The sequence below is a fragment of the Salvia splendens genome, chromosome 5, assembly GCF_004379255.2.
Source record: "Salvia splendens isolate huo1 chromosome 5, SspV2, whole genome shotgun sequence".
Taxonomy (NCBI): Eukaryota; Viridiplantae; Streptophyta; class Magnoliopsida; order Lamiales; family Lamiaceae; genus Salvia; species Salvia splendens.
In genome coordinates, this window is record NC_056036.1 from 35,229,874 (window position 1) to 35,256,411 (window position 26,538).

Below are 26,538 nucleotides of genomic sequence, written 5' to 3' on the forward strand. Positions count from 1 at the left end.
TAAATTTCCCGATAAATTAAGAAAGGTATTTGTAACCACATCATAGTTTTAGATTAAGTTAAGCTTTCGAAAGTCTGAAAAAATGAGGTAAATCGAAGTATTAAAAAATAAATAAGCAAATAGAGTAATTGTATTTGTAGTAGACTTATAAACAAGAAAACAGTGTAGAGTATCCCAGTAATAATGGACAATGGGTAGGTTTTTCTTTAATTTTAGAAAATGTATTTCTGCATTTATTGTTGTGGACCTGGAAGGCCGGCACAAATGTTTAAATTCAGCAAATAATTAAATAATCTCAACTAAATTGTGACATTGTAATTGACGACCATGCAAAATAAGCTTTACTGATCAACAATGAGTCAATATTCATGCGGTTATTGGCAACAATCGGGCATTTTTTTTATACATCCGAATATTTTATAAGATATCGAGGACTCCCATCATTTTATTGGATAATCACAAATCTTTTAATCAATTATACTTACTTCAAAATTTATTTAGTTACGTAAGTAATAAATTATCAAATTACTAAATCATATGAAGAGAAAATATCACAAGAAAGCAACTAGAGGAATTCCGAAAATTTGATTTATTGTCTAAATCCAGATTATATAATGAGTACTCATTTTTAATTAAATTTATTTTCTATGTTTAAAATGTTTTATATCCATTAATTATCACATGCTTGTTGCTAGCTCAATTTAATTAATTTCATTTTACTATTCTGGAATAAAATTTTAACTTATATATAAACTTGATCATTTAATCTCTTGGAGAAAATATAAACTCAAGCATAGCCTTGACACGATTCTATAGAGTAACAATATTAGTCATTCTCACGTGCTGATCTCCACCACCTAAGATAGCAAGGTATTAGGTTGCAAAAAAATCAGATATATTGACAAATAAAAGTAGCATATAATTAACATTGTATGCTTGATAATCACTAAGACATCAGACATCATGCTTGGTTAGCTAACAAGAAGTACTTATGTCAATGTGGTGCATTTGGTATTTATTATACCACATGCTAGAGTATCAGTCATCATCTAAGATAGAAATAACTTTGGAGAGACACTAGCAATCATTTACGATAGATGTTCATGTCTATTTTGGCCGATAATATCGATTACTTACTTATAGCAACGCTACACGGAGGACTATATATTTATGATAGATACCATTAATGATAATTGAAATTATAAAATCTAAGTTTATTTTAATAAATTAATAATTAATTACCACCCAAACATTCTATTCCAACCCAATTAAAAAATAAATTAATTCATCATCCAACTTTGGAATTTGTAGTTATAAACGTTGAGTCAGTTGGGACCAAATAAACTGGGTCAGCGTCTTCGATCGGTTCTTCGCCGGGAGAGAACAGTAGCAACGCCGTCGGGGATAATGCTAAGAGCAGGCTTGATTTGTTGGATGATGATGAGGAGGGGGATGTTTGCCGGATCTGCAGGAATCCTGGCGACGCGGGTAATCCGCTGCGAATCAGATGGCGGATCCAGGAACAAATTATCGTGGGGTCGAACAAGATAGTAAATATTTATTTAAAATAATTGTTTAAATTAATTATTTTTATAAATATATTTTTTAATATAAATAATTCATGCGAGTATCGATATTCTTAAAACAACATACTCCACTTTCTTCGTCCCGTTATAAGCGAGACTCTTCTTTTGGATACAAAATTTAAGAAAAAGACGTTTATGGAGCTAACTGAAGAAAGAATAAAATATGATCTTAGATAAAACAAAGATGCAAATAAATAATAAAGTAAGAGAGAACAATTATGTTATATTACGTATTTTGACAAAAAAAAATGACATACACATATCATAATTTTTCTGTAACATACCATATTTTTAAAGATTAAAAAAATTGAATATGAATAATAAGGTTGAAAATTTAAATTATAAAACTAAGAGTAGAAGAAATTAAGAAATATTTACTTTATATAAGTAGGTGGTTAATTTAGATAAGTTGATTTTGATATACTGTAAAAAAAATTACTACTACTACTATTTAACATTAATTGATAAGATGAGAAAATATTTTTAATGGACTTCTAAGAATTAATTCAAATAAAGAAAATATTTCAAAGCCCATTTTACAATTAGATAACATATTTAAGATATTTAATCTTTTAAACTTAGTTAAATTTATTGATGCCGGTTTATTCTATTTCACGAGTGAATATAGGGATGAGAAAACAATAATGACATCGCCAATACCATTCCTCTTTCTCTTCGAAAACAAAAACCGCGTTCTCGACAACAGTCTACCCATCCGGCTGCCTCACTTCCTTCCTTTCTCTCTGATCAGTCTCCTCATCATCTCACACAGCGTGAGGACGTGAGGTGGGGGCGGAGACGTGAACGCCGTAGGGTCGGAGGCCGAAGAAAGTAACTTTCCGGTGCACTCCGTGGCAGGTGGTGGGGTCGGCCGACCCCGCCCGACCCCACCTGGATCCGCCCTGCGCCTGCAGTGGCAGTATCAAGTTCGTTCACCAGGATTGCCTTCTTCAGTGGCTGAATCACAGCAACGCTCGCCAATGCGAGGTTTGAGCTATGAGTGCCGCGATTGATGCATTTAATTTCTATCGAGCTTTTATTTTCTTTTTGGACGTGATTTTGTTCTTGTGATCTCCTGAATCGATTGATTGATTTGTTTGTGGAAATAAAATGAGCTGACTTAAGCGGAGTTTCTTATGATTGGTTCATTCGAAGGCAAACCTTAGCTGAATTAATATCTTCAAGTTATTCACTTTTGTTCTATCCCTGTGAATCATGTTTCTACCTCTCATTGTTTTTGTTTGATTGTCGGTTGTTTCTTTGAAAGCGCTAGACGGTTTTAGAACGTGGTATTGGAACTTGTAAGAACTAGTATAAGAATGACTTATAGAAGTGTGGTTGATGCCTAGGCTAAGCTTATACGAAGTGAAATGCCATGTAATCTTCTCAAAGTTATTGAAGAGTTTGTCAAATTCCGTCCTCCAACATGCTTGAATCTTAACAGCCTCTTGCGCTCAAAGTATTTTATATGGCGATTGTTGTTTGGACTCTTTTGTTTCATGAATATCAAAATTGTTATAGTCAATATATTTCCTAACACTATGCCAGAGCTTTGCTAACCTTTTTCTGCATGGCAGGTCTGCAAACATCCATTTTCATTTTCTCCAGTTTATGCTGAAAATGCCCCCACGAGACTTCCGTTTCAGAAATTCATTGTTGGAATAGCTATGAAAGCCTGCCTTGTTCTGCAATTCTTTTTACGGCTCAGTTTCGTACTTTTTGTTTGGCTTCTCATCATCCCATTCATCACATTTTGGATTTGGAGGCTGGCATTTGTTAGAAGCATTGGAGAAGCCCAGAGATTATTCTTGAGCCACTTATCTACAACAGTCATTCTAACTGACTGCTTGCATGGATTTCTGCTATCTGCTAGCATTGGAATAAGGAAATTAATTAATTGGAGAACAAGAAGGCAAGTGATGAAGATATGGCAAGAATAAAGAAGGAAATCAATGAAGATTATGGAAAATCAAATAAAAAGGATATTAGTATAATTAGAATATATTTTCCATGTTTAGCTAGAATTAGAGTCTATATATAGTTGTGTAACCATGGAGAGAATAGAATTTAAGTCATTCACAATGTAGTCTTTAAAGTTCTTCCCGTCTTTTACTTTCCGCAATAATCTTTTATTTTCCGCATTATATTTTCTAACGTGGTATCAGAGCAGGTTCGATCACTAGGATCGATCGCTGCCTCTATAGCAAAAAAAAAATCCAAAAAAAAACCCCTCAAATCCCTAATTCCCTTTCTAAAGCAAGAAACCCCTAATTCCATATTTCGTATCATTCTGAAATCCGCAATGGGAAGAATTTCCTCCGCCGTAGAAATCCCCGATCGTCGCCGCCGCAATGGTGGATATTCACCGGACTCCCGCAGCTATCCTTGGCGCAATCGAAGCTGCAGCCCTAGCCCTATCCACAGGGGAGGTCCGAGCCGCAGCGTTCGTTTCAGCCGGAGCCGGAGCCCCACCGGAAACGGTCATAACAGGTACCGTCGTTCTTCTCCGGATTACTCTTACCCTAGTATCAAAGGCACCAGAAATTCGGGCGAGAGAAGGAATTATAGCTATGATAATAGGAAAACATCTCATCTAGATCGAGATAATAGAAACGAACAGCATGTTGAATCTGATTCTGATGAGGAATTGAAAGGCCTCCCCTACGAAGAGTACCACCGGCTGAAGCATCAAAAATTGAGAAAGTCGCTGAAAAATTGTATTTGGAATTGCACTCGGAGCCCCCCTAGGGGACCAGATGAAAATTCGGATGCGGATGCAGATCCGGAAGAGGATTTTGGAGGTGAAGATGAGAAACATAGTAAGGTGTTGAAAGCGGAAGTTAAAAAACCGAGAGAGAGAGTCAATCTGAATTGGATGTTTCTGCATCTGAATCCGATGATTCTAGGTCGAGGAAGGGTAGGAAATCTGTCTCTGGGAAGAAAAGCAGAAGATCTCCATCGTTATCTGAGAGTGGAAGCGAATCCGCATCAGAATGCCGATGAACAGGCAGGTAATTGGAGTTGGAAAGAAGGTGAAACCAAAGAGGCCAGATCGGCCCTGTTGGAGAAGGGAAAGGTGGCTGCATGCCCGACACCTCTCCTCGATCAAGTTAAGAAAATAAAAAAAAGAAGTTCACGGTTTGTCCGGCCGAGGGGGAGAGGAAGAATGCGACCGAACAACTCCTCTCCAAATCTATAATAGTCGTGAAGGCCAAAGATGACCCAAAGGCGCAGCCCATATTCGGTGGAGCCAGGAAAGATTGGTAGCAAGACAACCCGGAAAGGTAAAGCAGTCAAAGAATTATCCGGCAGAGGGGGAGAGGTTAGCCCCAACCGGATAATTATTCGAGATGATTGGAGTAGCGCCTATGCCAGAGAGGAGAAGATAGCTTCAGGCAGAAATGGTCCGGAGAAGAAGAAGCAATCGAGAAAGGAGAATCTACTGCCGAAGAGGTGGCAGCCGTGAGAGGCTGCGAACTCATGTTATAATGGATGAAGCGTTTGGCTAGGGGGAGATATCAGCCACTGCCAAACGATTCAATCTCCGAATCAAGGAGATAATTGCCGAGGACGAAGGCGGCGCCAATGTCTGCGCAACGAGGGAGAGAGAGCTAATGTCGCCGCCACACAACCACTGTAAAGAGTTGGTGGGAATGAGATGTCGCTAAGAGGACGTTGAGAACCCATTGCCATGAGATGATGTTAAAGGAACAACCGCGGGAAAAGCCAAAGCCAATAAGAGAAGATGAGGCCTTCTAAAGATGAGGCCTTCTTAAAGGAACGCACAATGGGAGACAATAGTGTCGCCACACATAGATGGGGGACGCACAATGGCCGCGAAGCGTCGAAGAATCAGAAACCAGATTGAAGGAGTGACGGGAGAATTCTCACCGTCGAGAAAGAGCAGACTTTGGATGGACGACCAAAAGTATTGTTAGAGAAGTATTCTCACCACGGAGTTCGGCAATAACTCGGTGGAGGTGGCATGGTTTGAGAGTATGTCACCGGGGGAAAAAACCCATGAAGAAACATAAAGGAGACTGATGGTTTCACGTCTTCATTTTTAGAGAAGTAAATTTGGGCCATGTGGTTATTAGGCTCAAGAAAGAAAACAAATGAAAATAATGGACTCATAGTTTGAGTTTGGAATGGACCGAGAATGGTCTGAAATGGCTCCTAGATACGAGCAAAAACTGTCAGATAAGCTCATCGACAAGAGTCAAAACTGTCAGAATTAGCTCCTCGACAAGAGTCAAAACTGTCTAAAATGACTCCTAGATATGAGTTAAAACTATCTAAGATGGCTCCTGGATACGAGCTAAAACTATCTAAGATAGCTCCTAAATATGAGTAAAAACTATTTAGACAAGCTCCCGGACACGAGTTAAAACTGTCTAGATTGCTCCTTGACACGAGTTAAAACGGTCTAAATTTGCTCCTTGACACGAGTTAAAACTGTTTAGATTAGCTCCTTGACACGAGTTAAAACCGTCAACGAAAAATTGAAGAACTCCTTGAAACGAGTTTAAACTTTCAATGATGAATGAAGAGCTCCTTGAAACGAGTCTAAACTTTCAATGAAGAAAAAATAACTCTTTGATACGAGTATAAACTATCAATGATGAATTGAAGAAGCTCTATGATACGAGTCTAAACTTTCAATGAAGAAAAAATAACTCTTTGATACGAGTATAAACTATCAATGATGAAATGAAGAAGCTCTATGATACGAGCATAAACTGTCAATGGAAATTGAAGAACTCTTAAATACGAGTATAAATTATTTATCAAATTAAAGATCGTGCAAGTTAAGTGTCGAAAAACTCGATACTTAACTTGAGGGGGAGTGTTGGAATAAGGAAATTAATTAATTGGAGAACAAGAAGGCAAGTGATGAAGATATGGCAAGAATAAAGAAGGAAATCAATGAAGATTATGGAAAATCAAATAAAAAGGATATTAGTATAATTAGAATATATTTTCCATGTTTAGCTAGAATTAGAGTCTATATATAGTTGTGTAACCATGGAGAGAATAGAATTTAAGTCATTCACAATGTAGTCTTTAAAGTTCTTCCCGTCTTTTACTTTCCGCAATAATCTTTTATTTTCCGCATTATATTTTCTAACAATTTTCATTTTTCTTGGAGCAACTTCCTTGAGAGATTACTTTAGACATATACGAGAGCTTGGTGGGCAAGATGCAGACAGAGAAGATGAAGGAGATAGAAATGGAGCCCGTGCTACAAGAAGGATTCCAGCTCAAGCAAATAGAAACATTCCTGCTGAGGGGAATGGTGAAGATGCTGGTGGAGCCCAAGTAATTGCTGGTGCTGGACAGTTGATTCGACGAAATGCAGAAAATGTTGCAGCTAGGTTAGAGATGCAGGCAGCTCGGCTTGAGGCCCAGGTTGAACAGATGTTTGATGGTTTGCATGATGCTGATGGGGCAGAAGACGTACCTTTTGATGAACTGGTTGGCATGCAGGGGCCTGTGTTTCATCTGGTTGAAAATGCATTCACTGTGAGTCTTATGACTTTTATTTTCATTTGATCTGTTGAGTTTTGAGGTCCTAAATGGGCCCTAAAGGTCTCTGACTGGTATGCTCTTTGTGGCTTACGATTTTATTCTACATATTGTTATTTTCTTTCTAATTGTGTCAATGCTTTTGGTTCCCTTAGTAAGCTATGATTGGCTCATTAAATTTTTTCACATGCTAAATCATCTGCTGCATTTTTTCCCCTAATATATAATGCACTATGTAATCAACTGTAACAAGAAACAAATGTGTATTTGGATATGTTCCCATGCGGATAAATATTCAAATTTACTAACTGTGTTTGGTTTTTCGGGAATCAAATTGTTTTCGTGTTTGGTTTCAGTATTTTAGTTAGTAGTCCCCTTGTCATCGATTCATCTCCAAAATTTCTTATTTGGTGCTGTTATTTATTCATGAGATATTGTGAAAATACCTTCCGTTTTCTTGTATGCAGCATGGTTGAGAAAATCAAACTTTTCCTGCCTGAGTACTTTGAATGGGATATCAAGAAAGTCTTCATGTTTTCTCTATGCAGCATGATTAAAAAAATTAACCTTTTATCCTGTGTGGATTTTATGCATGACCATCGGATACTTTGGATGTTTTTGTCTTTTATATGCACCACCATTGAGAAAATTAATGTTTGCACCATTGTCTCTTGCAGGTTCTTGCAAGTAATATGATATTCCTTGGAGTTGTAATCTTTGTACCATTCTCATTGGGACGGGTTATAATATATTACCTATCTTGGATTTTGTCATCTGCTACCAATCCAGTATTATCCACAGTTGTTCCACTTTCTTTGGCCAATATCACTCTGAAAACTGCTCTGACTGCTGTTGTAAATCTGACGTCTGATCATCAAGACCATAGGATGCTTGGCCAGGTTGCAGATGTACTAAAATCAAATGCAACGGGACAAACTATCTCAAACAACATAAGCTCTACGGTGGCAACAGAAATCTTGAAAGTACAGTCAGTTGGGGCATCACGTCTCTCTGATGTTACTACACTTGCTGTTGGCTACATATTTGTATTTTCTGTTGTCATCTTCTACCTTGGGATTGTTACCTTAATCCGGTACTCAAGGGGAGAACCTTTGACAATGGGGAGGTTCTACGGTATTGCTTCCATTGCTGAAACTATTCCATCTCTCTTCAGGCAGTTTGTGGCTGCAATGAGACATTTAATGACTATGATTAAAGTTGGGTTTCTCCTGGTAATTGAACTTGGCGCTTTCCCTCTGATGTGTGGTTGGTGGTTGGATGTTTGTACTATAAGGATGTTTGGGAAGTCAATTTCTCAGAGAGTTGATTTCTTCTCAGTCTCACCATTAGCAAGCTCCTTGGTTCATTGGGTTGTGGGAATTGTTTACATGCTGCAAATAAGTATCTTTGTCAGCCTTCTTCGAGGGGTATGAATCGTGCTCGACTTATAATTATAATTTTTCAGCACTAGCTCTTTTTTTGTAACGTCTAAATGTCCATATGCTGTAGGTCCTGCGCAATGGGGTTCTTTACTTTCTACGAGACCCTGCTGATCCTAATTACAATCCATTCCGCGATCTCATTGACGATCCTGTACACAAGCATGCTCGTAGAGTTTTGTTGTCTGTTGCTGTATATGGGAGTTTGATAGTCATGTTGGTATTTTTGCCTGTTAAACTTGCAATGAAGACTCTTCCTTCCATTTTCCCTCTGGATATCTCGTAAGATTGCTTTTGACATTTCTCTGCAATCTTCTGTAGTCTTTTTGGGTCTTCATGTTATGTACTGTATCTGCTCTAATTTACGGACACGCACTTTCTTTGGCAGTTTATCCGATCCATTTACTGAAATTCCAGCTGACATGCTCTTATTTCAAATATGCATTCCTTTTGCTATCGAGCATTTCAAACTACGCCATACTCTCAAATCCCTTCTCCGGTATTGGTTCAGTGCTGTTGGCTTGGGCTCTTGGCTTAACAGATTTTTCTACTCCCAAAGCCGGAGGATAATGGTGGGCATGATAATGGGAATGCTGATATGGGCAGACATGAGAGAGTACACGGACAGGGAGTTGGTCAGGAACAAGTGGTAGCCCTTGAAGATGTGAACAGGCCCCGATATTTGGCTGCAAATGCTAACTCAGCTGAGGAGCTTGATGATGAGCTAACTGACACAGAGTAAGTTTAATAGTTGTCAGGTTATATTTCAGCCACCAAAGGATAAAGATAAACCCAGTAGTTCCCAAAATTCAGGAGGTACGTACTGAGTGAGAGATTTTTTGCCTTGTCTTGAGTGGTGCACCGTGCACATATAGTTCTGTCTTGAATAGCTCTATTGTCACTCTTGTCGTTTTGTGTGCATCTTTGAATGATGTGGCGTAGCCGCCTAGATTGAATAACACTAGGCAGTTTTGGAGTTTTTCATTGCGCAGCCATGTTGTCACAAGGTTGAAAACAGTCATTATTGTCTGTGTCTGAAGCTATTCCTTCTGGACATAGCTTCTTGGTAGCTGAATTTTGGTATATATTTGTGGTGTAACTGTATCATCACCTTATATTATCTAGTTATTCCTTCAGCAGGTGGGCTTTTGTATTTCGAATTGTGCTATTGTTGGTGGTTGCTTGGATGACTTGATAAGGCTTATTTCATGCATTGGTTTAGAGGATAAAATGTAGGCTACTTGATCAGTTTTAAACGGAAAGCGAGTGTTAATTGTACAGGAATACCGCTTGACCAAGGGCAGCAAGGCCAAACTGATCATGCTGGCGCATAAGGCAGAAAATGCTAAAAAGAGTGTGGGTTGATCAAGTTGACGGTCAAGCAGCTAGCCGGGAGACCACTGCGAAACTGAAAGAAGGCACGTATATCCGATGCGCTGGCAAGCGAACCTCAATCGGTTATCAAGGAGCACTACATTCTAGAAGGACGACACGTATCGACGGATGAGACGCGCAATTCGAGCAAGGACGAAGATTTGCTGCCAAATTTGTTATCACAGCTGGAGGTCGTTACGAAGGGCCTATAAATAGAGGGCGCATCGCCATAACTGGAAGTAGTTTTTTTTTATCTTCTTTCTTCTTCCGTTTATTTCTTTTCTTTTATCAGTAGTTTTAGTTCCGTTTTCCAGTAGAGAGTTAGAATGGTTAGCTAGAGAGTAGAAGGGAGCGCGACAGAAAGATCCAGATCCGTTCGCCGCCGTTTCAGTTTCCGACCGAGGATCTCTCGGATCTATCACTTTCTTTCATTTCAGTTCTAGTTACTTAGTCAAATTTCGTGTTTGTTAAGTAGTTGAAAGCAATCGCTCTTGTTTTGTATTCCGCATTTTCCAAAATCTGTTCTGAGTTCTGTTTTAAATCAAAGTTGTTTGTTTTCGGAAATCTAGTCGACTGTTTGAGCTTAGTTTAGTCTTAAATACCCAGATCCAAAGTTTGAGCTTGCATAATGTTGAATGGAAAAGTGTTTCGTAGATTCGTAACATGTTAAAGTAGCTAAGTCTTTTATTTTCAGTATGTCGCTTACCTGATCAGTTTACGGTTTTCAGCATGATATGTTCATTGATCAAGTAGATAGTTACATTCTACCTAGTTTAATCCAGTAGTTTAAAACTCCCAACTTAAAGCGTGGCCGCAGCCAAACCTTGTTCACTAAACACATACCCAACGCACCAGTTTCTCTGTGGGATCGACCCGGTACTTGCTGCTTTACTGTTAAAAGTATGAGCGCCTTGATCAAGTCGCAACGATATTACAAACTGATCCACCCAGTCGGTTATTTTTCCATATAACTTGATTTGCGAAATTTTCATCTTCCACCATGACTCTACTTATGTTCAATTCAGCGTTGATAATTGTACCAATATCCCTGGGGAGAACGCTCTTCGATTCCCTCCCACTTCTCCCATAGACTCATGGCATCAGGTGCAATGGTAAGAAAATTGTAATGAAATATAATGGTGACTAAATTATGTTTACTCCAGAATGAAGTGAAACTTAGAATTTTACACTTGGATTCTTGTACATATATATATGCTTTTGTCATTGGAAGCTATGTCATTTGGACTGGTTTGGCTGGAGCAAGATACTGTGCTGACCTAGTTAGAACTAAGACAACTAAAGTATTGCTTTAGTTGTACGCCAGTGGCCGGGATTTTTTGGCCCTATTGCGGCTGGCCTAAATTCGTCCATCCTGATCCCATAAATAAACCTACTCCATGTTCAATTTTCACAAATATTAACAAAATATATTTCGTATTTTTTAAAAGTATAATTTATTATGTAATTGATTTATTGTATTGATTCATACTTCTCTTCACTATATTCAATAATACTCCCTTCGTTTTTTAAAAATAGGAACTATTTCCATTTTGGGTTGTTCCTTAAAAATAGAAACTTTAGAATCTTTCTATTTTAGGACATAGACCCCACAATCCACTAACTCTACTTTCACTATTTTTTCTCTTCATCTCTCTTACTTTACTCATTTTTCCTTTGACCTCTCATACTTTACCAATTCTTCTCATTTACTTTACCAATTGTGCATTAAAATTCGTGTCGTTTCAAATGTTTCTATTTTTTTAATACGGAGGGAGTATGAATGTTTTTAAAGAAGATTTTTATGATAATGTGGGATGCTAGAAATAGTGTAATAACTAGGTGGGAAGTGGGATGAACGGGGTACATAATAATTAAAAATTTTATAATTAACGGAATTAAATTGTAGTATAGCTTAATCAGGTCCAAAATTGGGACTATGGCATTGGTTTCGAAGATGGAAGACCCACGTTCCATCTTGTATTGTTTAAAGAGTTTTTATAATCAAGTGTCCATTTGAAATGCCTATTCTTTACAACTTAAAACATATAGTAGTAAAAAAAACTACATTCAAGAATATCATGTCTTTCATAAGTTTTCAATTTGTTCAAAACGGCTGCTAGACCGTAATGATTTTTCAGCATAGATATAGATTAAAAAAACACTATACTTAATCATTTTTAGAAAATGGGATTGAAGTATTACTGTATAGAAATATTATAATCTTGATCTAAGCATAAATTAGCACTTGGCCGAAAGAAAATCATTTAGTTACCAAAAGTAATAAAAATAGTTTCCAAAAATAAAGAAATTGAAAGGATGGATCCACCAATAGTGATGAGGGAATAACAATGAGTTAGTATATTGGATGTGAACGATTCAATTGAAATAACAGAGTTTATGGGCCGTTAATTATACAAATGAAATAGTGGTAGTCCATTTCGAATAAGGCCTTAATATTCTCTAAATACAACAAACGATATTTACAAATTACAATCATAGTAAACTCGAACTTATACATGTTATTTGATTGTGATTGACGTTTACAGCCCACATTTTATCAATAATATTATTAATTATGCAGATATGGTTAATCACGCGAGCTTATCTTAGTAAACTTACATAAATTAATAAATCTAGTTAAAGTTCAAATATTATTTAAATATTCAATTATAATAATTTATCATTATTTAAAATTTAAAGTTTAATTATCTGTCATTCGTTTATGTAGAAAGATATATTGTGATTGTGTATCATTACTCTGCACTTATATTTACAATTGAATTACACACAATTAACACTTGGCGGTACTAGAAAATAAATTTTCTAAAATTTATAATTATGTTCTGATAAAAAAATTTAATATAAAAATTTTCTATTCATTTATTCAGATAAAGGGCAAAATCCCCCTAGACGAAAAGAGAGAGAAAACTCAAGCCTTATCACATGTGCATCGCCATGCATTTTGATAGTAAAGCATGACTATGTGAGGTAACGAGCACGCGGTGCTCGTACGCCTGCACGTGCTTGAGCATGAGAAATGTGTAAAACTCTATACATCCATTTCTATCCATTAATGAGAAGATTTTTTTGTCACACTGTGTGTTTTGCTTATCGACATATATTTGTCTTTTTTATAAACAATAATGTGGAGTAGTATTTACGTAAGACTCAACTAAGCATTTTGCATTGTAATTTGAATGATGGAACTTGTCATCGAACTCAGATAGACTTTGACTACCTATCATAAAAGATATAGTGTTAATCCAAAAAAAATTCTTATCTAAGAAAACTAATGGACACTTATGTATATGATATAACAATAGATCTAAAGTTAACAATAGTTGCTATTTAAAGAAACACAAAGTCACATTTAGGGAGTAGTATTATTTTTCAATCTTTGTTACATTGAACAACTTAAACTTTTCATTAAGTTTTAACATATTATTGTAAATCTTCGGATTCAATTGTAAAATTGCAAAATGTATTTTTCTTGAATTTCATATCTTCTAGTGTTTACTTTATGATGATTTTGGGATATTATATTGTTACAAGTTCTAAATAAAACTTTAATTAAGTAAAAATCAATTAATTAAACTCTTTAAAAAAATGAGATTCAGCATGTATCAGTCCTAAATAAAACACTACAATAAATGAAAATATCAATGCTTGGTTTTTTGAGAATCTTATAAAAGCTGCGCCTAATTAAAAAATAAAATCCCTAAACAACTCTGCTTGATTTTGTAGTATACTCAACTTGAATTGTTATATAAACCTCACCTTCATGCATGTAGATTTAGATTCAAGTATTTTGTTTTGATTCGTTAGATATGGAAAAAATATAAATATTGAATGTGCGGTGGACATGGAGGAATGGATCAAGGCATGGGCATCAACACTTCGCAGTCATATTTTTGTATCTACAATCACACATGTTAGTAGAATCTATTTTAGGTAATAGCAGTATCTATCATCTAAAAAAAATATAAAAAAATTCCTATTTGTGATTTACTTTTTTTAGTTGTTTGTATGTAAATTACTACCGTTTAATCAATTTTACAACTTATCAATCAGTACATTACTCCAAAATTGATTTTAACAGCAACCACAAAGGATTCTCATATATACCATGCCATTATGGATAATAGTGGAAATTACATGCATAATTGATGATTAATAAAAAGGATATTGGCTACTAATTTCATGGAATTTTCAAAAAGTTGGGTTTTTTCCCACGAACTTTCTACTTAGCAATTATAATATCACGAATTTTATCCTAGTTTGTTATTTTCCAACGGTAAAAAAAAATTCTAGCAAATAATATCAAGATACAAATTTTTTTTCGTTAACAACAACTTTGAGAGCTTCAAGTTCTTCAATCTTTGATGATAGTTTTTCTTGAAGCACACCCTCCAAAATTGTTCTGCAATCTAATATAGTCAAAATCTTTTGTTAGTGGAAAATAACAAACTCGGCTAAAGTTCGTGATATTATTAATTAAATTTGAAGTTTGTGGAAAAAATCCAACTTTTAAAAAGTTCCATGATACTAGAGGCCAATACCCCTTAATAAAACGATTCATGTCAGTGCGCATCAGATCGATCTCCTTCCATATCAATTTCTCATCTATACTCCTTTTATATATGTAAGCACAAACATTAACCTACTTATTAATTTTTCATTAATTAATTAAAGACATTCATTAGAACGTGTGGTTATTCCTGGAGTTTGTAAGGTATATAGTGTCAAAATGAAAATATATGCCCATAACTTGAAATTTTCCTTTTATGGAGTATATTCTTAGATTCTATCTCCAGAGCCAGAGGGATCTAGATTGGTTCAGACTTCTGAATATCCCAACAAATTGGAAATTGGGCACATTATAAACAATATCCTCTTCGAATTCTGAGTCAAGAGATATTATTTTCTACAATCAACTGGCAAAGAAATTGTGTAACGATTAAAGAAAATTTAGCAATTAGCAAACAAAAATAAACTAGTCTAAACAGAATCCTCATGCATTAGCTTGTTTTTCTACTTCTATTTTTAGCCCGACTATTTTGACTCATAATTTTCACCCTAATTGGGAAATATTGTTGTTCAAGATGTCTTCATATTAGTATATCTTTGCTTTTAAAAAAAAAGGCCACATATATAGTTTCAATTTCTTTTAAAGATGTTTTTAATGAAAATTTCTTATAGGAGTAACTGTTAACTCAACATACTACCAAGGCACTAGTGACGGATGCAGTCAGAATAAGGGAGGAGCTTAAAGTTCCTATCATTTAATTTATTTTTGTTTCTAAAAGTTTTGGAATTGAAAACTATCTACCATCCTTACTTAGCTATTGTTGAAGACTAAATTCATCAGAAGTTGACTGATAAGAAGAGGCTGAATTGAATAAAAAAATCGAAAACCATCTTGGATGCTCCAACAAAAACCAAAATAATAATATGGTAATCGTTAATTAATTTACTCGTATGTCGAAGTTACATAACATAACTATATGCTATGCTTTGATCCCCACAAAGATTATAGATTTATAATGGATTTCCGTGTAATTTTATTATGCACGAATTAATAAAATACTATTATGTGATAATCCTGAAATTATTACTAGTATATATTTTGAAAAAGATTTATCTTCAAACAAAAATAGCCAACCAACTCTACAACAGAAGTTGACGAAGCTCTGAAAAAGTGAAAATGCCACAACTGTTCCCTTCTCTTTCGCAAACGCTTATTGCTAATCTTCGTCGTCGTCGTCGTCTCCACAATCCACCAAAACCTATCTCCATTTTTCTCAAAATTCATATGATTTCAGCCCATCCCCCATAATTAATCCACCCCATTCCCATCCTTTTTTTTCCTATAAGAATCCACGGAACCAGCCTCTTCTCTCCCGTCTCCAACAATGGCTTCTCCTCTAATACTTACCATTTCCCTCTCTCTCTTCCTCCTATCCTCCGCCCTCGACATGACTATAATCCCCTACGATCAGAAGCATCACACGACTACTTCACACGAGAATCTGGTGTCGGTGTACGAGTCCTGGCTTGCGAAGCACGGAAAGTCCTACAACGCCATTTCCGAGAAGGGTGACCGCTTCGAGATCTTCAAGGATAACATGAAGTTCATCAACGAGCACAACTCCGTCGACCGTCCGTACAAACTGGGGCTCAACCGCTTCGCCGATTTGACAACGAGGAGTACCGCTCGATGTTCGTCGCTGGGCGGCTGCACCAGAAGAAGCGGGTCATGAAGCCGCAAGCGAGTCATCTCTACGCCGTCAACGCAGGGGAGAAGTTGCCCGACTCTGTAGACTGGAGAGACAAAGGCGCCGTTGCTCCCATTAAAGATCAGGGACAGTGCGGTATGTTTTTCTAAAACCCTAAATTGAATTGTTTCTCAGCATCATCACCAAAAGCCCTAAATTCGAATACTATCAATGCGTTGCAAAATTTGAAATTCATTGCTTTGGAGCTCTAATTTTAAGAAAGTTTTTGTTTTGTTAGATTGGGGCTTTTCGATTTTGGATAGTTAGTTGATTGTGTTTATTTGATTGAAGGGAGTTGCTGGGCTTTCTCAACGATCGGTGCTGTGGAAGGGGTGAATCAGATAGTCACCGGAGATTTGAACGTTCTGTCGGAGCAGGAGTTAGTTGATTGTGATACATCAAGCAATCAGGGTTGCAATGGTGGATATATGGATGATGCTTTTGCTTTCATCGTCAAAAATGGTGGCATTGACACAGAGATAGACTACCCCTATAGCGGTGTTGATGGCACTTGTGATATCAACCGGGTCTGAATCTCTTTGCCTTATTACTTATTTACTAGTATAACATAATTTGATTCATTAGCTTGATCAATTGTGTTTCGATCCTTCAGAAAAATGCGAGAGTAGTCTCCATAGATTCGTACGAAGATGTCCCTGAGAACGATGAGAAAGCCTTGAAGAAAGCCGTGGCGAATCAACCAATCGCTGTTGCTATTGAAGCAGGGGGCAGAGCTTTCCAGCTCTATGAATCGGTATGCTTTTGACAAATGTGTTTAAAATGTATAAGTTGAGTAGATGCTTATGTTATGTATTGTATTTGCACATTAGGGTGTCTTCACCGGTCACTGTGGGACCGAGCTAGACCATGGCGTGGTTGCTGTTGGATACGGTACTGAGAAGGGAAAAGATTACTGGATCGTGAGAAACTCATGGGGGACGAGCTGGGGAGAGGAAGGGTACATCAAGGTTGAGCGCAACGTGGCTAATGTGAGCACGGGGAAGTGTGGTATAGCAATGGAAGCTTCTTACCCTTTCAAAACAGGGCAGAATCCACCTAACCCTGGGCCGTCTCCTCCCAGTCCGGTGAAACCGCCTGTCGTATGTGATGACTACCAAACGTGCCCAGAGGGGAGCACCTGCTGCTGTGTGTACCAATATGGCAGATTCTGCTTTGGCTGGGGCTGCTGCCCATTGGAGTCTGCCACGTGCTGCGATGACAGCGAGAGCTGCTGTCCACACGAATACCCTGTCTGTGATGTTGATGCAGGAACTTGCCTAATGGTAAATCCATTTTCATTCTTCATTATTTTGCTCATTCTTGGAGTGCTGACGTATTGACATGGTTTGAGCAGAGCAAGGACAATCCGCTGGGGATACCAGCGCTCAAACGAGGCGTGTCATCGAAGCCAAATTGGTCGAACCGTGTGTTTGGAAGGAAGGCGAGCAGCAGCAGCAGCAGTGCTTGAGATTGCTGGCTGCAAGGGAAGTTATTGTTTTTGAGGAGTAGAGATGGAAACCCTTTTCTCATCCTCATCTTATTCAATCTGGAACACTTTTTTCTGTATATATTTATCCCTTCAGTAATTTGATATATTCATGAAGTTTTACTTCACTATTGTTAGTGCTTTAAAGAATTACTCCATATGTAAGGCTGCTTTTTTCTTGTTGAAAGAAAATTTGTGAACAAGTGTTTTCGATTAACATGAGTAACTGATTTAGTTTCTTTGGAATTACTAATTTTAGATGTTAATTTTCCTTTCCCTCTTAAATTGTATTCCTCCGAATCCAATATAAACACCACCTAAAGAATGTATTCTCAAACAAAAAATATTATTGCAACTAAGTGACTAAAGAATGAGCAACATAACTCAGTCTTTCACCTCTAATATTAAATGGTAATTTTAACGAAGTCGAATGGAATATATGGATGATTTTGACTTTTAAGCAACCTTTTCTTTATTTAAAGGATGAGAATGTGGACGGAATTGCGAATTTATTCCTCATGAGGATAAAGCATAGAAAAATGTAAATTCTAAAAGATTTCACACTCTACAATAATATACTAAGTTTTTTAATTATTACTTTATAAATTTATTCTCAACAAATTTGTAGAAGTCCTCTTACGAGCATCAGCAGTGGCGCGGAATTCCCGACAGAATTCCCCGCGGAATTCTCAAAAACACCTCCTGTCACGTCATACGAACTTCCCACTGCACTGCCACGTCATACGGAATTCCCACTGCACAGTGGCGGAATTCCCCGCGAAATTCCCACAATAAAAAAATTCACAAATTCACAAATTAAACAATTTTCGGAAGTAAGAAATTTACGGAATTAAATAGTCGACACAAATAGGGAAAAATATTCCATTAATAAAAAAAAAGAAAAGTACATTTCACCAAATTAAAAAATACATTTCAATAATGCCCACCCTCACATCAACGACGACCCCTCCGCTGCCATACTTCTTCAATAATATCGTTCTGGAGTCGAACATGAGCTTGTTTTTGGCGCATGTTGGCGAATGCACAGACTCGATCAACATCGTCGTGGGGTATCCCCATGCGGACATTTCCAGTGGCCACGCTATGGCTTAGACCCGCAGCATCCGCATCATCGTTGGTCCAATCAGTCAGTGCTGGACCTTCATCTTCGACAATCTTGTTGTGCATGATAATACATGCGTACATGATGTCGGCGATGCTGTTAACATACCACAGCCGTGCGGGACCCTTCATTGCCGCCCATCGAGCCTGTAGCACCCCGAATGCCCGTTCCACATCCTTGCGCGCTGCCTCTTGGCGACCCGCAAAATATATGTTATTTTCATCTACTGGGCACCTGGTCGTCTTCACAAAGATGGGCCACATATGGTATATCTCATCCGCCAAATAATAGCCCATGTTGTGTTGGTTGCCGTTGGCGACGAAGTTGACGGTCGGACCAACGCCCATTGTAACGACCCGCTAAATCGTTACCTACACGAAAGAATAAACCACGTATCAAATACACTTTCGACAACAAATCGAGACGAAAAGTTGGATAAGAACCGCGTCACATCAGGCACGTTTTCCAATTGGATAAGAATCGCGTCACATCAGGCACGTTTTCCAAATGGATAAGAATCGCGTCACATCAGGCACGTTTTTCAACGCCACATTAATTACGCGTCACATCGAAACGAAAAGACGTGAATTTTTGTCTTTTATGATAATTTTTTTTCTATAAATAGCACCTCCTTTCATTTCATTTCTTTGACGTCAATTTAGAAATCCGAGAGAGAGAAAACGAGAGAAGGAAAACCGAGAGTTAGAAGAGAGAGAGAGCGCCGCCGGAGGCGGCGACGGTGGACGGCGACGCTGCGGACCGCGACTGCGGATTCGTGGCAGCGGCGGCAGCGGTGAAGGGAGAGGGATGAATCGTGTCAACGTTTGTTCTACCGTTCGTTTTTCTTGATTCAAGAAGGTATAACTAAGATTTTCTTCTCATCTCCTTCATTGAAACTTTATTCTTGAATCCTACATGCATATAGAGGGTGTAGGAATCATAAATCGCAAAGTTAATCGGTGGGAAAGTGAGTTTGCTTGAGAACTTTGATAGTTATGCGATTGTTGATTAAGTTGTGTGAAGTTTGATTTGAATCCTTGGTAAATGATCTAAGTTTATGTGCAAACATGTTAAGAGAGTCTTATCAAGCATGATTGTGTGTTATAAGCATGAGAAAATTTTGTTTGGATGATTGGGGAAGAAACTCAAATTTCGAAATTTTGAGTATGAAATTTGTGGTGTTCGGACAGTGGATTCCGACGTGTATTTGACTAACCAAACGGTCGAATTTTGATACGAAAATTTTACTGAGTAAATTTCAAGGTGATTTCTGTGTCTCGTATAAAATTCAGCCCTTTTTGTCGAAAAATGAATTTTTGAAAAATATTTGAAGTCGACTGCGCAATTCTGCCAGTAACGTGTGCTCTCGGCCAGAATGTTTCGAAATCTGTTTGACCAACCAAATGACCTCCGTTTGATGTGATTCTTGAACTAGATGAAAATTTTAAGTGTCTTCTGAGTCTTGTGAAAATTTCAGCCTTATTGGACATCGTATGAATTTACGGTGAATTTTTTTCAAATGAACTGCGCAGTGCTGCTAGAATTTTATGTTCCGATCAGAGAGTTGCATAAATGTTTTGACTGACAAAATGATATGATTTCGGTGTGAAATTTTAACTGGGTGAACTTGAATGTGTCTAATATGTCGTGACCAAATTTTAGCGTCATATGAGGAAGGATGAATTTTTGGTGAATTTTTGAAGTTGACTGTGCAATTCTGCCAGAAAATGTTTTCTCGACCAGTAGGTTACGTTTCCGAATTGACCGACCAAAAGGGGGTATTCTGATATGAAATTTAAACTGGAAGTTATTTGATGAGTCTACTGCATTTTGGTAAAGTTTTAGCCCCAACGGAAGTCGGGTGAATTTTTAATAATTTTTACAAAATGGTTGCGCAGTTCTGCCAAATTCTTATCTTTACAAGATGACTATATTGTTATGTTGTAAGTGATATACATGATTTATATATGGGTAAGAGAATGATAAAAGGAACGATAGGACATGCATGATAATATAAGTTTACGAAAGGCTGATCTGTTTTGTCGTTGGCAAGGGTGATTGAGTATACGTGAGCTCGAGGAACGAGGGTTGCCTTAAATGGATATTGAATGGTTTAAGCAAACGAGGTGGGCTTTCTTTTATACAACTCTTTTACGCTTTCAAAAGTATGATTATGATGTAATAAGGGTGGTTTAAAATGTTATGTCATGCCATGTTTGTTTTGATGATGAGATTGTGCCTGATGCCTAGTTTGTGAGTGCGCTCCATTAGGCTATAGGGCTATGTTAAACGAATTCGGGTCTGAGTAGGGCCGCAAACCCTATCAGGCTAGTGTACACAAGTGGGATCGTGAGCCGTCCTTGCTAGTCGGCCGGTCTCGTGGGCGAATAGTGTGGCCACACTTTCGTCGCACTATGGAAAGAGAATGTGATTGAATGATTGATGAGAAAGTGGGGAGATTGATTGTCTGGCCAGACTTTGAAATATTTTTGTGTTCTCGTGATATTTCTTAACTACATATAAAACTCGAGATCACTGGTATGGATGACATAACTGTTTTTATGAAAATGTTTTCGGCATGAGCCCATTGAGTACAACAAGTACTCAGCCCTGCATGTGTTTTCCCTATGTGCAGGTTGAGCGGGATGTTGCGGTGGATGTTGAGTCGGCTTAGGGAATATGGATGCGTTGTGTCTTCATACACAGGCGTCATCCTTGACTCTCTTTGAAACCTTAATTCCGCTGCTATATATATATTTTGAACTAAAATTCTTTTAAGCTAATTGAGTCTTTCTTATGAACTGAAATCCTTAAATGCTATTCTTAAATGTTTGCCCCTTGGTCACGATCGCCTCGTTTGTAACACCCCTAGCATGGGCGGTCGTGACAGAGTGGTATCAGAGCTTCGTTCTTTTGCTCTGGTCCGAGAGTCTTCTTTCACCTTAAGTCTAGAATAGTAAACCTTAAACTGGAAGTGTCACGAAGGCTCAACATCCAAAGCATCACGCTCAACCAAAGAAAGTGAGGTATGTTTTAAGTTGTTGAAAGAATGTGAGATCAATGTATGAAATTGATGATGATATGATGAGGATGTTTTGGCAAGTGTACGCATGTGAATGAATGTTATACGTGAAGATGAATTTTGATGATATGATTATGTGGAATATGAGTACGATTGACATGAAAATGTAAGCACGTGTTATATATGTGAAGTATGCGCATGATTGACAAGATGATCTAAGCACGTGTGGTATGTTGATCATGATATTGTTATGATGTGATTATATGGAGCATGAGCAAGACTAGTATGATGACTAAGTATGTTTTATATGTGTGAAAGTACTACGACGTGAGCATGTGAACATAGGATGATGGAGTGTTTTACATGAAGGACGAAAGTTGATGAGTTGTTTTGAGAATGTTAAAATTTTTTTTAGAAAATGAATGAGTAATTTAAGAATGTTGTTTCAAACATATATATGAAGTGCATGAGTGTTTTGTTTGGAATACAAATGTGTTATGATGTTTTGTAACATTAATGGCTCGTTGTTCTAGTGGAGTTTGATTGAGGAAAAATGTTTATGTTGTGGAAGGTTGTTGAAAAAAAAAAAACTTTAAATGAAAACATGTTAGTTCTTTCTTTTAGGAAAAATTAATTGATCAATGGAAAATATTATGTTTAAAAAAAAAAAAACCTTTTCGATTGGAAAATTTAGCCATGGAAGTGTGATGTTATATATGTTATGGGGTGCGAAGTATGAAGCGTTATTCTATGGAGTGTTTTATACGAGTGATGAAAGTTGATGTGAAAGTATGTTTTGAGTTTTGAGTAAAAAAAAAACTTTTACTCTAAAGTTGAAATTGAAATGTGAAAATTTAGAGGAAAGTGTGAGAGTCTGAAGAAAATTTTATTTCAAAAGTTTTGAATGATAATGTGAAGTGTGAAAGTGTTTTGCTTTGATATATGAAAATGTTGTGTATTATAGTACTTGTTGTGATATTTTGTTCTCTACGAGATGATGAAATGTGTCGTGAACTTAGAGTGCCGAAGATGTAGACTAGTTGACCACGCGGACCGTAGTTCTAAATTGAAAACTTACCTATTGCTTTCCCGAGCGATGCAAACGAACGAGAATGGAAAGTGGGGAGAAATTTCTAAATTATCGAGATAGAGGATGGAGACCGGTGGACCATGAAACTTTTTCTATTTCTTGGAATGACGCTATGAACTTTGTATGCGAACATAGAGTGCCTAAGAAGTATGTTAGATTAAATGATATCGAATTTAGTTTTTGACAACTGCAATATCACTTTTCCGAGTGATAGGACAAATGGAAAAATGTGGTGTGAACTCGAACTTTATCGAATGATTACAAATTCAGAATTTTTTTTCTGAATGACGAGAACAAGGAGAATGCGAAAAGACGTAGCATATGATAAAGAGTTTAAGAAAAGAAGAAGTGCAAATTGAAGAGATGTTCCAAACGAGAAAATGTTCGAGGCAAGAAGAGATGCGAAATGATGTAATCCTACAACGGATGTAGAGATCATACTTGCGATCTAGTAGATAAATCCGATCTTCGGTCAAAAGTGGCGATGCGGCGAAAACGACCGTTATATCATGTTGAGAGCGCGAGTATAACTACAACGTTTTAAGAAAATGACGATTATCACGTGCAAGGAATATATGAAGATATGGCTTTCGACTACTGTTATTAGTTGTAACGACACGATGAATCTCAACTTGGAATCCGCAGTTTCGTAGAACGATGTTACCATGTTCGGCCTCAGAAAGATGAACGAGAGAGTGTGACCCTCGTGGCTAGAATGAATGATTTTAATCAGCAGTACTTACTTGGATTATAAGAAATTCTTTTTGGAATCTTTCAATTAACGGTGAGCCCTTGTCTATTTACGACCCTGTTTGACTCACAATTCGCAATTATTGCACGTTATTTCTTTTCCTATATCGAATCATGACTCACTTTCAGTTCTTGAAAATTTGTGTTTGCCTTCGTCATTTTTGGACATCTTGATTAGTAGTCTTCTTTGATTCATCTTTCGTAAGGACAATATTTTGAATTTATGAACTTCCGCCTTTGAACTTCATTTCTAAAAGTTGTTTGCAGTTATGACCTTCAGTACGATCCCATTCCCAAACATGTTTCTTCAAAGGATGGAATATTCTTCTTGAAACTTTTGTACACCTTTTTATTTCGTAACTATGCATGCGGCAAGTTCTTCCTTGCAGAAGTGAAATTTTTAGCTCAGTTTCACTACACATATTGTTTCATGCTCAATGATTTTCTTTCTGCAACACCAAGTTAAGACTATTGTGTCTCTTTTTTCTTAATGTGGTTGATTTAGCCGATCTTCCTAAAAAAAGTTCACTTCACGTTGGTTGCAACCCTGTGAATCCATTGATGTGACATCATTATTCAGTAACATGATGTCGTCGAACCATGATCAGTGCTACCTCATGACATTGTCTATGCTTCTAAATCCTTACACGATTGACCATCTCATGTCATGACATGTTTGAACCATCATTCATTGATGCCAAAATTTTGCAAATTTGATTTGACAATTGAAATATCTTAATTGGCAGCCTACTATGGAATTTGAGACCTGATTCAGTTTCATCCTGTTTTCAAGGCCTATCTCATATTCTTTCGAGCTCTCGTCAGAAGTAAAGTCTCAATCTTTATGAGTTTATTTGAAACCTTAATTTCCAAAATGAACATGATCAAGATCAATGAAACTTAGACCCTGCCATATTTTTTTCGAACCAATTTCTGCAAGTTGGTGATGAGATCTAAAAGAGTCAAACTAGAAGTGTTGTTCTTGTTTCTTGATTAATTCTGCAACCTTTCTGATTAAGACACCTTCAGCAGTGTTGCTACAATTTTGAATTCATTTCATATCCAAGTAAGACTGCTTGATCAATTTTCGAGTTCTTGATACTAGACTTGGAGAAAAGGGTGAGGTTGAGCTTTTCGAATGCACACGGGGAAATAAGTTTCTATACTCAGACATGCGTAAAAGTGATGCACCAGCTAGAGGTAAATTTCTTTTCAAACCCCTGGCGACGAGCCGACTATTTTTTTTTTGTAAGGGATTTCTTTAAATCGACAAACCTCTATAATCTCCGCATTGCGAGCAACCATGATGATAAGGAAAGGGCGTCCGGCGTATCTTGTGTACTTGAACGGAGAGGAAAGGAAGGAATTGAGAGTGGCGACGGTGTTGTTCGTAAAGAAAAAAGGATGGAACGATGAGAATGTGCATCGACTATCGTGAGCTCAACAAGATGACCTTGAAGAATAAGTACCCACTGCCGAGGATTTATGATTTGTTTGACCAACTTCGAGGAGCGGGCATATTTTCAAAAATGGACTTGAGGTCGGGATATCATCAACTAAAGGTCCGACGAGAGGATGTACTTAAGACTGTTTTTCACACTCGTTATGGCCATTATGAATTCGTCGTGATGCCATTTGGGCTGACCAACGCCCCGGTCGTCTTCATGGACTTGATGAACCGAGTTTTCCACGAGTACCTTGACAAGTTCGTGTTAGTCTTCATCGACAATGTTTTAGTATACTCGAAGAATGAGGAGGAACATGGAGGGCATCTGCAAACTGTGTTGGAAACGAAGGGAGAAACTTTATGCCAAGTTTAGTAAGTGTGAATTTTAGTTGACTCGAGTGAACTTTCTTGGTCATATCGTGACGGCAAATGGGATTCAAGTAGACCCCGCAAAGGTTGAGACTGTGCAAAATTGGAAATCGCAGAAAACGCCGAGTGAAATCCGCAGTTTCTTGGGATTGGCGGGATACTACCGATGCTTCATCGAGGGATTCTCTAAAATCGCGAGACCAATGACACAATTGTTGAAGAAAGGAATCAAAGTGGTTTGGACGCCGGAATGCGAGGCGAGTTTCCAACTGTTGAAAGAAAAGTTGACCACAACACCGGTTCTAACGGTGTCGGCAGCCAACAAGGACTTCGCCGTCTCTAGGACTTCGCCGTCTCTACTGATACAAAAAAAAACTAGGACTTGGATGCGTGTTGATGCAAGAGGGGAAAGTGATAGCATATGCTTCCCGACAGTTGAGATCGAATGAGCTGAATTTTCCGACCCATGATTTGGAACTAGCAGTAGTGTACGCACTGAGAATTTGGAGACACCATCTCTATGAAGTGAGATGCGAGATATATACGGATCATAAGAGTCTCAAGTACTTCGAGCAGAATGAGCTAAATATGCGACAACGACATGGGTTAGAAGTCGTGAAAGACTATGACTGTGGTATTCACTATCATCCGGGCAAGGCGAACGTAGTGGCAAATGCTTTGAGTAAGAAGAACCAGCCTCAATTGGCTTTGTTGCTAACTCAGGAGGAAGCATTTATCCGTGAGTTCGATAAGATGCAGTTGGAAATAGTAAAAGCGCCCGAGACAGTAGGAGAAAGAATAGCGACGCTAGTGATTGAGTCAGATTTGAGAACCAAGCTCATAGAAGCCCAACGACGTGATGAGAAGTTGGAAGAATTACGTGTGAAGGTGAGAACCGAGAAACATGACCATTTTCGTGAAGAGGCGAACAATGCTTTGACGTTCGATGGACGATTATGTGTGCCGAAAGACGAGGCACTGAAAGATGATATTTTGAGTGAAGCATATGACACACCTTACACTGCTCACCCTGGAAGTACGAAGATGTATC

The 26,538-nt window shown here is 37.6% G+C and overlaps 2 pseudogenes; both read left to right on the forward strand.

Annotated features, from left to right (window-relative positions):
- Positions 1-190: 190 nt before the first annotated feature.
- On the forward strand, positions 191-11,238 carry LOC121804187 (annotated as a pseudogene).
- A 4,355-nt stretch (positions 11,239-15,593) lies between these two features.
- Positions 15,594-17,903, forward strand: LOC121802066 (annotated as a pseudogene).
- Positions 17,904-26,538: the final 8,635 nt, after the last annotated feature.